The sequence below is a fragment of the Lacerta agilis genome, chromosome 6 (genome assembly GCF_009819535.1).
Source record: "Lacerta agilis isolate rLacAgi1 chromosome 6, rLacAgi1.pri, whole genome shotgun sequence".
Classification (NCBI taxonomy): Eukaryota; Metazoa; Chordata; class Lepidosauria; order Squamata; family Lacertidae; genus Lacerta; species Lacerta agilis.
Window position 1 is genome coordinate 90,642,924 of NC_046317.1, and position 13,340 is coordinate 90,656,263.

The 13,340-nt window shown below is 47.1% G+C and overlaps 1 protein-coding gene across 1 annotated transcript in view; it reads right to left on the bottom strand.

Annotated features, from left to right (window-relative positions):
• The window catches only part of LOC117049130 (tyrosine-protein phosphatase non-receptor type substrate 1-like), a 163,016-nt gene extending 149,884 nt beyond the window's left edge, over window positions 1–13,132 (bottom strand). The window contains exon 1 of the mRNA XM_033153811.1: window positions 13,006–13,132. The gene's annotated coding sequence lies outside the window, so the exon portion shown is untranslated. The remainder of the gene's footprint in view (window positions 1–13,005) is intronic.
• Window positions 13,133–13,340: the final 208 nt, after the last annotated feature.

Consider the following 13,340-nt stretch of genomic DNA (forward strand, 5'->3'; position numbering starts at 1 on the left):
CGAGTTGGGGGAAAGGATACATTTAGATTTTGGCGGGACCCAATCAGAGTAAGGATCCAAACTGTGCCAACAGGTTAACCAACAGCAACTGCCACTGCACCCGTTTGAATCACCCTGGAGCGGGAAAAGTAGTTTCAGAACTAGCAGTGAAACTCATGTATGCATATTAAACCAATACATAACATATAGTACGGCCCACCACATGGTCTGAGAGACGGTGGACTGGCCCATGGCTGAAAAAGGTTGCTGACCCCTGGTTTATAACTTTATTCAGGCTGTTTTTCAGCCAGAACTTGCTGGAACTCAGTTCTGGCACCTCTCAAGTGGGCGCCATTGCCATTCTAAGGGAATTGAAGAAGACCCCCACTCCAGGCCTCAGACAAGATGTGTGCACCTTTAAGTATCTTCCAGCCTTCTGGACTTTACCTAGGAATCGTAGAATTGTAGAGTTGGAAGGGACCCAAAGGGTCATCTAGCCCAACCCCCCCTGCAATGAAGGAATCACAGCTAAGAAGAAGAAGAAGAGTTTGGATTTGATATCCCGCTTTATCACTACCCGAAGGAGTCTCAAATCGGCTCACATTCTCCTTTCCCTTCCTCCCCCACAACAAACACTCTGTGAGGTGAGTGGGGCTGAGAGACTTCAGAGAAGTGTGACTAGCCCAAGGTCACCCAGCAGCTGCATGTGGAGGAGCGGAGACACGAACCCGGTTCCCCAGATTACGAGTCTACCGCTCTTAACCACTGCACCACACTGGCTCTCAGCGAATAGGAAGAGCTCAGTTGGGTTAGGAAAAGGGCCTATTCAGCGGCGGAGGAAGCCTTTCGGCTGCCCAGGGTAGCAGCGCGGAGGCACCACGCCATACGGACTGCACATACGCGGAAATGCCGCGTGTGCCCAGTCCATCCGGGCCAGCGCTGCTGCTCCTTGGTGACTGGGCGAACCACCGAGCAAGCAGTGGGTCGTGGGGCTGCCCCGGACGTCCGTAAAGCAGTATAGACGGGTGCCGGGCGACGGGGCTCGGTTTGGGGAGGGGACGCCGAGTGTCACCCCCCTCCCCTGGAGCCCGGGGTGCCCCGCCCCATACGCCCCACCCCTCCTACGCCACTGGGCCTATTGAAAGACTGGTACTAATACTATACTTCTGTTGATAAAATCTAGAGGAGCATTAGTCTTTTTTGCAGTTGCACCACACAGTTGGCTCATGTCTACCAAGAGCCCCGGATCCCTTTCACAAGGGCTGCTGTCAAACCGGATGTTCCTCATCCCGTATTCGTGGCAGAAACCCTCCTCTTTCAAATCCTCTCAGTCATTTCTGACAATGGGAAAACAAAAACAACAAGTTAAGAGCCCAATTTCGAAAGCCTTAAACTTTTGAAGTGGGGTTCTGATTATCATGCTCTAGTCAGCCACCCAGCCAGGGGCACACCGGCCTCAGCTTGAAAGGCAATTGCACATTGCAGACGTACAGATTTAAAATGGCACCTACAGTAGGAACTCGTGGAAGCTTTCTATTCTCACTCAGCAGGACCCGAGGAGCATAATTTATGGCAAAGTTCGAGCACACTTGAAGCGGTAGAAACTCTCCGGAAAATGAAACAGTTCTGATCTCTCCCTTGCCATGGGTTTAACTCCCTGCTTACAGAACTTACATTTCCAAACCCAAAGCAAAAATATACATGCATTTCAACTTCCAAGCCTGGCTAAAGTTAACGTCCAGGCAGTAAGCAAAACAATTTTTTTTGGGGGGGGGTGGGGAGCGAGCGAGCTGCATGTCCATTTTAGGACTGCCTGCCTTCTGCAAGGCGCTGCAGTCTGACACCATTTTTGGGTGGGATTCTGTCACAAAGCAACATACAAGCAGTGCCGGATTTACGTATAAGCTACAGCTTAGGGGCCCACTCGTTTGGGCCCCCCCAAAAAAAATTAAAGGAAAAAACAAACCTGGGTGTACACTTCCAAAATATAAGATTAAAAAATAAAATAAAATAAAACCTACATACAGCAACAGTGTTGGTGTTGTGTAGGCTCCTATGGTGTAAGTAATGGACCCCACCTGCTAGCCTGCACCCTAAAATATCCCGGGTTTGCTCATTTCTCTATATAGGGTGCCTACATTCTGCATGGACCGGTTGCACGGCAACATGTGCAAATGGCTTTAGATACCTATTAGGTCCATAAATTACCATGTAGCATATACTCAACACAAAAAAACAACGGCAATTTGTTGTTGACAGCTGGACATATAAAGGGCCCCATTGCCTTCAGTAGCTTAGGGACACATCAAACCCAAATCTGGCCCTGCATATAAGGCACAGCTGTCAACTTCCCCGCCCCCTTTTTAAAGGGAAATTCCCTTATTCCGAATTGGATTCCTCGCAAGAAAAGGGAAAATTTGACAGGTATGATGTAAGGTTGTACAACCGTTAACTGTATAAGGAAGGTGACAGGAAAGTGCACTAGGATAAGAATTGCTTTAGTGCAACTTCATCTAACCTTCCTGCAAACAAATCAGCGTTAATGCTCATTAAATAGGCTGTGCCATCTAATCTCCCTGCAAACAAATGAGGATGGGGTTTTCATCAGATGGGATATAAATACAACAAATAAGAAAGAAACAGGCATCCCTAGTCAGTGTCAAGTCATCTATGTCTCTTATTTTACAGAGGATGGTCCTCTATTTGAAGGAATCATAGAATCCTAGAGTTGGAAGAGACCACAAGGGCCATCCAGTCCAACCCCCTGCCAAGCAGGAAACACCATCAAAACATTCCTGACAGATGGCTGTCAAGCCTCCGCTTAAAGACCTCCAAAGAAGGAGACTCCACCACACTCCTTGGCAGCCAATTCCACTGTCAAACAGCTCTTACTGTCAGGAAGTTCTTCCTAATGTTTAGGTGGAATCTTCTTTCTTGCAGTTTGAATCCATTGCCCCGTGTCCGCTTCTCTGGAGCAGCAGAAAACAACCTTTCTCCCTCCTCCATGTGACATCCTTTTATATATTTGAACATGGCTATCATATCACCCCTTAACCTTCTCTTCTCCAGGCCAAACATACCCAGCTCCCTAAGCCGTTCCTCATAGGGCATCGTTTCCAGGCCTTTGACCATTTTGGTTGCCCTACTCTGGACACGTTCCAGCTTGTCAGTATCCTTCTTGAACTGTGGTGCCCAGAACTGGACACAGTATTCCAGGTGAGGTCTGACCAGAGCAGAATATAGTGGTACTATTACTTCCCTTGATCTAGACGCTATACTCCTATTGATGCAGCCCAGAATTACATTGGCTTTTTTAGCTGCTGCATCACACTGTTGACTCATGTCAAGTTGATGGTCTACCAAGACTCCTAGATCCTTTTCACATGTACTGCTCTCAAGCCTGGTACCACCCATCCTGTATTTCTGCCTGTCATTTCTTTTTTTGCCCAAGTGTAGTACTTTACATACAACAATGTTGGGTCCAACTGCAGGTTAAAGATAATGAACCCTAAGGAAGAAGAGCTGGGGGTGGGCGGGCTGCAAGATATCCATCCAAATTGAACTCCTGGACTGTAGACTGAGCAGGTATCCACATTACCTGATTGCAGTCCTCCATGCTATTATGAGACATGGTGCATTTCGGCTTTAAATTATATTTTTTTCTAGAAGTCAGAACAATTATTTTCATATCTCTATTGCGCTGTGTGTGCGTGTGTTATTTTTTCCCCTCCTTTACAAACAAATGATGCATTTTCTTTCTTACTTTCTGGTGATGCATAAGTGGCCACTTGGGACTGGAGAGAAATTCAGTTCAGTTTGCATTTAAAGGCAAACCGACCAAATTTGCACGTCCCAAAAGAATATGTGAGCAGCTGCCCTTTTAAATTTACGCTTCTCTGAATTATGCAATGCATTGTGTACAAAAATGCATACACCAAGGGAAAGTGTGCATAAATGCGTGCCTATATTAGTGAAAATAGCATGCAAAAATTCATTGTATTAGAGGAAATTACTTGCAAAAATTGGGCTTCCAGACTTTGGAACTCCCTCCTTAGAGAAGCTAGACAGGCTCCATCTTTTCTCTCCATCTGCTGACAGGTAAAAGACTTTCTTGTTCCAACATGCTTTTGAGAAGGGACTCTAATTAAAAGGCTGTGCCATGCTGTTTTTAATGTAATTATTGGTATGTTGTAAATAGATTTTTTTATATGTCTATAGTTTTAAGTCTATTAATGTTTAATTGCATTTTAATCATTGATTTTTCTACGTCTTTAGCGAGTTTTGTTTTTATCAGGGAAAAAGGAGGGGTATAAATAAACACATAATTATAACATTATGGTGAAATTGTGCTAAGATGCTGGGGAATTTTTCTGAGGACTGCAATTATTTGTAGCAAAGGTAATGCTATTGATAGCAGCTGTGTGCGCCGTGCCACAGCTAATGGTGACCCATGACACACCCACCCACCCCCGGAAACCCTTGGAGAAATTCCATGAAATTATCTTCCCAGTTTCTCTACCCACAAATAGGATGGAGAGCTTTGGAAAGCCATTTTTGCACATAGCCCGAGCGAAGAATTGCAACTACAGTGGTGCCTCCGGTTGCAGACGGGATCCGTTCCAGAGCTCCAGTCGGATCCTGAGCTTTCCGCAACTGGAGGGACTGCACGCGCAGCTTTCACAATCCGAAGTTTACGTTTACCCGAGAGTAACATGAGCCAAGGTGCTACTGTGTACTTGTTGCCAATCTTTCTTCAAGCTGGTGCAAAGATACAGTTGCCATGTGGAACACTCCTCTTAAAATATTCCACATGGCGAGCTTCTTCGCGCACATGAGCATGAGTTGAAAGCATGCGGCTCCAGCCTCATTAGGGACCTTGCCAAGCTCAACTGATGCTTGGGGTGTGCAGAAGGTGCACAGCTTAAATTAGTTGCTGCAGTGGGAGCACGTACTAAACAATACGTTACTTGATGAGAAAAATTGCCCTTCTGCCAGATTTAGAAAGCAGAGAGAGAGGTGCCAATTACGATGGAGCCTCAAGTTGAGGAGAGCACCATTTGCAGGAGCATTTGGGGACCTTTCATATACTATCTATGCAAGATCATTCAATGCTCATTAATCCTGATCAGGATTAAACTAAACCCTGCGGGGGCGGGAGACAACATTACAGACAACATGGAAACACCTGGTACTGGGGATAATTGCTTCATTAATGCGCAGGAAACTGAGTTAGCGCTAACGAAACCTGCTAAAGGGCTGGAAACTACAAGGAAGCGGCAGCTGGAGGGAATGACTCATGGTATCAGTTGTCTCTGTACTAATGCACAGAGCATGGGAAGCAAGCAAGACAAATCTGAGCTCTTAATACACAGCGGTAGATATGACCTAATAGGCATTACTGAAAGTTGGTGGGTTGAGACTCATGACTGAAATGTAGAAATTGAGGTGTATAACCTGTTCAAAAGGAATACACCAAACAGCTGGGGGAGGGTGGGTAGCATTAAATGTAAAGGATGCATACACTTGTGAAGAGATCCATGACCGGGAGCATGGAAGGCAGACAGAGTATATAGGTAAAGATTGTAGGAAAGAGAAACAACAGTGATTTTATTGTGGTGTCTGCTATAGACTTCCAAGCCAGATTAAAGACTTGGATGATGTCTTGCTAGAGCAGATTACCAAACATTCAAAAAGCAGAGAGACAGTAGTCATGGGAGACTTCAACTACCCTGATAGTTGGAACAAACTCTGCCCAGAATGTAAGGTCCAACAAAATTTTCCATTGCGTTGCCGACAATTTCATTTCGTAGAAGGTGGAAGAAGCAACAAGGGGCTCATCTAAAGGAGCTTGTGGATCTAATTTCAGAGTAATTACCGACACTTATCATACCAGGAAAGGTTGAACATATAATTCAGCAGTTGGTCTGTGAGCACCTAGAAGAGGATGCTGTGGTTACTGAGACCCAGCATGGGTTTCTCAAAAACAAGTCCTGAAAGACAAATCTAATTTCTTGTTTTGATAGAAGCTTGGTGGATCAGGGGAATGCTGTGGATGTAGTGTATCTTGATTTCAGGAAGGCTTTTGACAAAGTTCCCCATGATAAGCTGATAAAATGTAGGCTGGACGAGGTTACTGTTAGGTAGATTTGTAGCTACTTGGCTGACTGTACCTATAGAGTACTCACTTATGCTTCCCCATCATCTTGGGAAAAAGTGACAAGTGGGGTGCTGGGCTTCTTGTTGTTGAAACTCTTTATAAACAATTTGCATGAAAGAACTGAGGGGGTGCTCATCCAATTAGCAGATAACACCAAACAGGGAGGGACAGCTACTGCCTCAGAAGGCAGAATCAGAATTCAAGATGACCTGAACAGAATGGAGAATTGTGCCCAATCTAAGAATGTGAATTTCAGTAGGGACCAATGTAAGTTCTACAGTTAGGCAGGCAGAACCAGCTGTTCAAATTTAAGATGGGGGACACCTGGATTGAAGGATCTTAACAGGATCTTAACCACAAGCTTAACATGAGTCAACAGTGTGATAGAGCAGCAAAAAAGGCTAATGCTATTCCAGGCTGCACCAACAGAAGTATAGTGTCCTGATCAAGGGAATTAATAGTACTGTACTGCTTTATTCTCCTTTGGTCAGACCACACCTGGAATACTGTGTCCAGTTCTGGGTACCACAATTTAAGAAAGATATTGACAAGCTGGAACGTGTGCAGAGGAGGGCAACCAAGATGATCAAGGGTCTGGGAGTCAAGCCTTATGAGGAACGGTTGAAGGAGCTGGGTTTGTTAACCTGGTTAAGAGGCGACTGGAAGGAGATAAGATAGCCATCTTCAATTATCTCAATGGCTGTCCCATGGAAGAGGGAGCAAACTGGTTTTCTCCTGCTCCGGAGGGTAGGACTCGAACCCATGGCTTCCAGTTACAAGAAAGGAGATTCCAACTAAACACCAGGAAGAACTTTCTGACAACTACGAGAGAAGGACAAAAAGGACTTTAAAAGATTCTGGGATCCATTTACAGTTTATTTGCAGAAACAACAGAGTGGACTGGATTAATTGGCAGGATCTGAATAAACTTTCACAACTTCATTTGAGTAACAGATATTTTAGAGAAATGATAAGGGATTTTATTTTTGTGTAGGAAAAGCAGGGTATGATAAATAAAACTAAATAACTCAGCAGAGGGGGAGTTGAGGGAAGTCCAGAGGAGGGGAGGGAAAATAACTGAATAACAATGAATGAGATATGTATCATTGATTGTTATAAAATTCAATTTAATTATTTTTTTTTTAAAGGAAGAACTTTTTGACATTAAGAGCTGCTTGAAACTGGAACTGTCTCCCTCAGGAGGTTGTAGACTCTCCTTCCTTGGAGGTTTTAAAGCAGAGATTGAATGGCCATCTGTCACGGACGCTTTATCTGAGATTCCTGCATTGTAGGGAGTTGGACTACATGACCAGCTCTAGAGTTCTACAATTCTAAGAATCCAGAATCACCCTCATTCCTTTTCTCCCACGCTCACAATGACCAGCATAGACGTATTTCAAATGTTCAAACCAATTTGCCTTCATTACCTCCATAATCCTTGCAATGACCCTGGAATGTAGGCCAAGATTACCCCTATATCTCCTGGAGGAAGAGAGGTCTGGCGGCAAAAGCAAACACAGCCTTCTTCGGGTTATACCTAGCAAACACATAGCCGGAGGCGAGATTTGAAGATTGATTGGATTTTGTGCGGAGTATTGATTTTTGTGATTTTATGGGTTTAGGTCGTATTGCTGTTTTATGAATGGTAACCCGCCCTGAGATAATTTGATATAGGGCAGTGATTGACTTTTATGCGGAGTGCCGAGTTTGGTGATTTTATAGTTTGTGTTGTATTTTTCACTTTATGGGCTGCAACCTGCCCCCGAGATCATTTCTAACCAGCCTTGTATCAAATTAAGTCATCAAAAGAACAACACCCCCCCCTTCCCCCGCTTAATAAGATACACCGGAATCCCCTATGGCAAAGGCCGAGGGGAAGGAAACAGACCCACCCATTCGCTGCTCTCGGTAACCACATTGTGATGTCACCACTTATGAACAGATGACATGGGCCATCCATGGAGGCGAGGTCCATGTTAACAGCTCTTACCCAAAATGATGGTATGGAGCAGGCTTCCTCAAACTCGTCCCACCATATGTTTTGAGACTACAAATCCCATCATCCCTGACCACTGGTCCTGCTAGCTAGGGATCATGGGAGTTGTAGGCCAAAAACATCTGGAGGGCCGAGTTTGAGGAAGACTGGTATGGAACCTCCAGGCCCAGTATGCCACAAAACATGAGTTGCAGGAGAGAAACTACAGGAGAGGGCTTTTGCCTTCATGTCCAAGTTGTGGCCTTCCTGGGAGCATCTTGGAAGCTCTTCTGTTGTTATATCCGACCCAACATTGCACTACATATGTGCTTAGCTTCCTAAACAGAACAACCAAGGGCACCAAATCAGGCCCATTTGGTGTCCCTAATTTCTACAAAGATTAGTGAACCGTCTTGAGGACTAGGAAGCTTTAATGTCCTCCGTCTTTCTGTCAAAGAAGACAACCATGTTCAGAGGCATCGCATGGGTGGGGCGAGGGGGCCCATTGCCCTGGGCACAGTTCTTTCGAGGGCACATTTTGCTCTCCATGCCAACCCTGCCAGCCCCGTTCCGCTTTGCGAGTCAGATCCCACATCCCAGCCTTGCAAAGCAGGACGGAGCTGGCAGGGCATCAGGAGAACTGATAGAAGGCCACATGGCTGCCCTGCTGTGTCCTCCTCCTCTCACCCTTCCAGCCCACACTGTCAGGGCGGCGCGAGGAGGATGCAACAACCATGTGCTCTTTGACCCCCGCCTCGCCAAGCAAGGGCGAAGCTGGTATTCAAGGGTGCACGACTGTTGCATCCTCCTCACGCCAATCTCCCCAAGCCGCTTTACAAAGCTGGGATCATCCCAGCCGTGCAAACAGGGCCGGCGCATCCATTTAGGCGAACTAGGCAGTTGCCTAGGGCGCAAAAATGGAGGGGGCGCTGGCCAGCCTGCCCCCCACCCCCCGCCGCTGGGGGAAGGCAGGAGGAGGCAGGCGGCGGCGAGTCGGACATGCAAGTGATCAGCCCTCCCTCCCTCCGCCCTCTCCGGCTGGTGTGCGCGCCCTGCCCGGGAGGTTTGCACGATCCCCGGCAGCCGCCCCTCCTCTCAGTGCCGCAATTGGTTGCCGGAGCACTTCTCCAGCCTGCGCAGAGGAGGGGCGGCCACCAGGGATCGCGCTCCTTCACGGCTGCCCTGCGCCCTCCTCCAGTCCTGTGCAGCGGCAGTTCCAACAGTTTGCAGCCCGGTTCCCTTGTGCTTTTCGGCGACCCGCCTCCACCTGCTACAGCAATGTCTGTCTCCTTCCTCCCACTCTGCCTGCAAGACCCTGGGTCCAGCTCTTGCCCTGTTCAAAGCCCTCCCAGTCTCTGGTTGCAGCAACCCCACTCCTGCACACTGGTTTCCAAAGAGCCAAGTTGTTGTGTTTTGCATTCACCACTTTTTTTTACTATGATTACAATTATCATTATCTTCTGCAAAGAGTTGGATGATGGTGCATTGTCTGAACGCAGCCTGAAACTTATCAGTGTGATTCCCAGCGCAGCATTTTCAAAAGGCTGGTTGTTTGTTGGGAGGCGAACCCCGCCACCTCCAGTTCACTGGCTGTTCAAGGAGCTGGGACTGGTGGGAGCTTGGAGTCTAAGCCCTGCAGGCTCACCAGCCCTCGTCCAAGCCCCGGGGGGGGGGGGGCGCCAGAAGGTGATCTCGCCTAGGGCGCAAAAAACCCTAGCACCGACCCTGCGCGCAAAAGCAGATCAGGGCTGGCATCACATCAATGGTGAGGGCTGGGCTGATACACCCCTCCCCACCCTGTGTCCACCTGCCCACTCCAGGCACCATCAAGACATGCTCCACTGCTGACCATGTTTGTGGTTTTCATTTCTGCTCCATTCATTTGCAAAGCAAGAAGAATGTGTCCGTCTATCTGCATGGGAGGTTGATTTGTTTATTTCTAACCAACAAAAGCAGTTCATTAGTTTCCTAACAACATGGACAGAGGGATAGCTCAGTCAGTAAGAGCACAAGTCTCTTAATTTTGGGGTCGTGGGTTCGAGCCTCATGTTGGGCAAAAAGATTCCTGCATTGCAGCAGGTTGGAGATGACGACCATCGTAGTCCCTTCCAGCTCTATGGAGGGTTCAAGGTTAAGGAGACCCAATTCTTCCACACCTGACCTCTCCAGCATCCATCACTCCAGGCCAGGCACCTTAATGCTCAGCCCAGGTTGCATTGTGGATGGAGCTGGAAAGGCCACCCAAGACACCGTGCTGCTTGAGGCAAAGGACAAAATGGCACGCACCTCCTCCTCTTCCATCACCAATTCCACATACAAAACCCAAGCAGGCTGGTAGTTGAATCACGCTTCCACGCTGGCTATGGGACAGCATCGTTCACTGTGCCCAAGGGTAGTGGGCAAATGTGGTGTGGCAGGCACAGGGCAGGCCAAATGGCACACAAAGCTCAGTCTGCTCCTCAGTACCTGCCACCTGAGGCAGTCGCCTCACCCTGTCTCATGTTAGGGCCGGCCCTGACAAGGGGGGAAGAAGAATTCAGGCAAGCAACCGCAAGAAACTATGGTCTCCTCTGCTGCATGTCCCATTTGACATGAAAAATCGGAACTCGTTCCCCACGCACAACCCAGGTTTTAGACACAAACAGACAAATTAAACAAACAAGGCTGCATCGCATGGGTTCTGCAATGGCGGCGGCTGCTCTCTGCAGTTTCTGCCTCTTTGACGATTCTCTTTCAATTAGCAAGGAAGGCAAAGGGCATCTTAGAGCAGAGAGTGTGCTAGTAGCCATTTGCTTGCATTCACAAAAACAGGTGTGCAAAAGAGGTTCTCTGGGCTCCAGTGGGGAGATCAGGATGAGGACAGTCACTATTTTGGCTGGTATTTTGGCTGCTCTCCCCCTCCAAACTGTCAGAAAGCCTAGCCCCTTCCTAGAGCACATTTTGCAAAATGCCACTCGCCCACCCCATTTTGCCAATCGGGTGCGGAGTTCTGCGCAGCTCCAGCTCCAGTGGCAACATTATTTTTTAAAAAAATAAAAAATAAAAAATTCCTTCCAGTAGCACCTTAGAGACCAACTAAGTTTGTTCCTGGTATGAGCTTTTGTGTGCATGCACACTTCTTCAGATACACTGAAAGAGAAGTAACTGGAACGTTATTTTCATACAAGACAAGTGCAACGGAGTGTTCCAAGGCAGGGCACTCCTGTTCAGGTGGCCGGCCAGCAATCTGTGCCCTGTTCCACAATACTCCATTCCCTCCCCGTCACCAGGGGATTCTGTTCTCCCTGCCTGCAGCCAGCCACCATTCTGTGGCCACTGAGCCAGCTTGGTCCCCACGGGGCTGTTCCCTCACCCACTTAAGAATTTTACTGAGTTTTTTTGGTCCTTGCAAAACTAGGGGTTTTCCCCAAGCCTGCCGAGAGCTCCCTCTAGTGCACGGATGGCGCCATTGTGGCCAGATAAGGAGCAACAGAGAGAGAAATGAATTGCCTATACAGTACACTGAAACTAAACTGCTGCAAAAAAAAAAAAACTTCAAATGCTGATTTGTACAGGAAAGCTGCTGTTCACAGCAGACTGGATTCCCACCCCCTCACCCCCGTCATTAACAGGTCAAGTGCAATTCAGTCTTTTTTTCATTTCAAAATGATAATATGCTGTTTAACTATATTATACTTTTAGTCGTTTCTGATTGTTCTTTACTACTACTGCTACTACTACTGCTAGTAGTATTAGCAGTAGTAACTTGCTGCAAGAATTGTGTGAGCCAGCGGCAGCCTACTCATCAAATTCGCAAAAGTACACATTTCCTCCAAAACAAGGAAGTCCATCTTCCCATTTTTGGTTGGCACCCCCACCCCCCACCGTGAGAAAAGCACCTTAAGGTTTTTGAAATTTTAGGAACTTAATTACATGCCCAACTTTTTTTTGGAGGGGAGATGCTCCTGAGCCTATAGCAACTGTGCAAAAGAAAACCCATTCAGCAGTGCAAATATAATTAAATAACATTTCATTCCCCTGCAGAAGATTGGGTATATGAGCCACGTGTATGTTTCATGCACCTGCAAATTCTGTCCTATGTAGGCTTTTGAGAAAAGCACCCCACCCACATGGGTTGCAATAAGAAACAGGATGGGCAAACAAATGTCTTTTCTCGGTTTCTCATTTTTCAGTTCCTTAGTTCAGTTATGCCCACATCAGTCTGCAACACTCCCCCCCACCACTGCGCCCCCCTAAAAAAAAACCTAATGAAAATACATTAGCATTTTAGTATTAACTTCTTCTAAAATGCATATTTTTTTTGCAAACTATTTCCCCCTAATAAAATGCCTTCTTGTGCGCTACATTCACAAACATATGCAATTTTATGCAGACTTTACCCCGGCAAATGCATTTCCATTCACATTACTTGGGTAGAGGGTTGCACAACAACATTCAGATAAGTGCAAATGCCTAAGGTAGGCGGCGTTTCCATCCTCTTACGGTTTCAAAAAGTGCGATTTAGGTCTCCCTTTCAAAGCAAACAAATCCTTATTTGCACGTTAACGAAGATCCCCACCCCCACCGCCCTTGTGGCTTCCTTGGGGAAACGGCCTCATCTCCTAAAGTTCTCCTCCTCCTCCTCCTCCTCCTCCTCCTCCTTCCCACCGAGTAAGCCCAGCCAGCCCTTAAACAACCACCCAGAAGGTCTGCCTGCCAATCTTGCGCATCCGAAATAAGCCTAGCTCCGAAATAAGCTCGAGTGTGTCAGCGCCTCTCATTTAATAAGTCTGTCTGGCACTTCTCTCCCCATCTCATAATAAAAATGCGCACAGCCCCCCAGGTGCGGGAGGAGACAACGAGATACTTTCTTCGCAACCACAAAATAGAAATAGCTTCTACTGATCACACTTGCCTGGATTTCTTTAACAAACCCCACAGTGCGCGTTCCTAGCTCCACTTCCAGCCCCTTTTGCGCAACCCAAGGAAGGAGAGGCGGACGGCATCTATTTATGGACCGCCGTCTCCGAGAGCCATATAGGGTTAATCAACTGCAGGGAGAAGCAGCCGTCTGCGTCTCTCATCAAATACAACCCAAAAGCCTCACCTGCCTATTAAAGGCAGCTCTGCAGGAGCCTGGAGCCAAAAGCAGTCAGATCCGTTTGATTATGACTTAGCTCAGATAGGGCTTTTTCTTAATGCAGCACTCTCCCTATAGGGGATTTCATCGCTGGTCTTCCTCCTTCTATA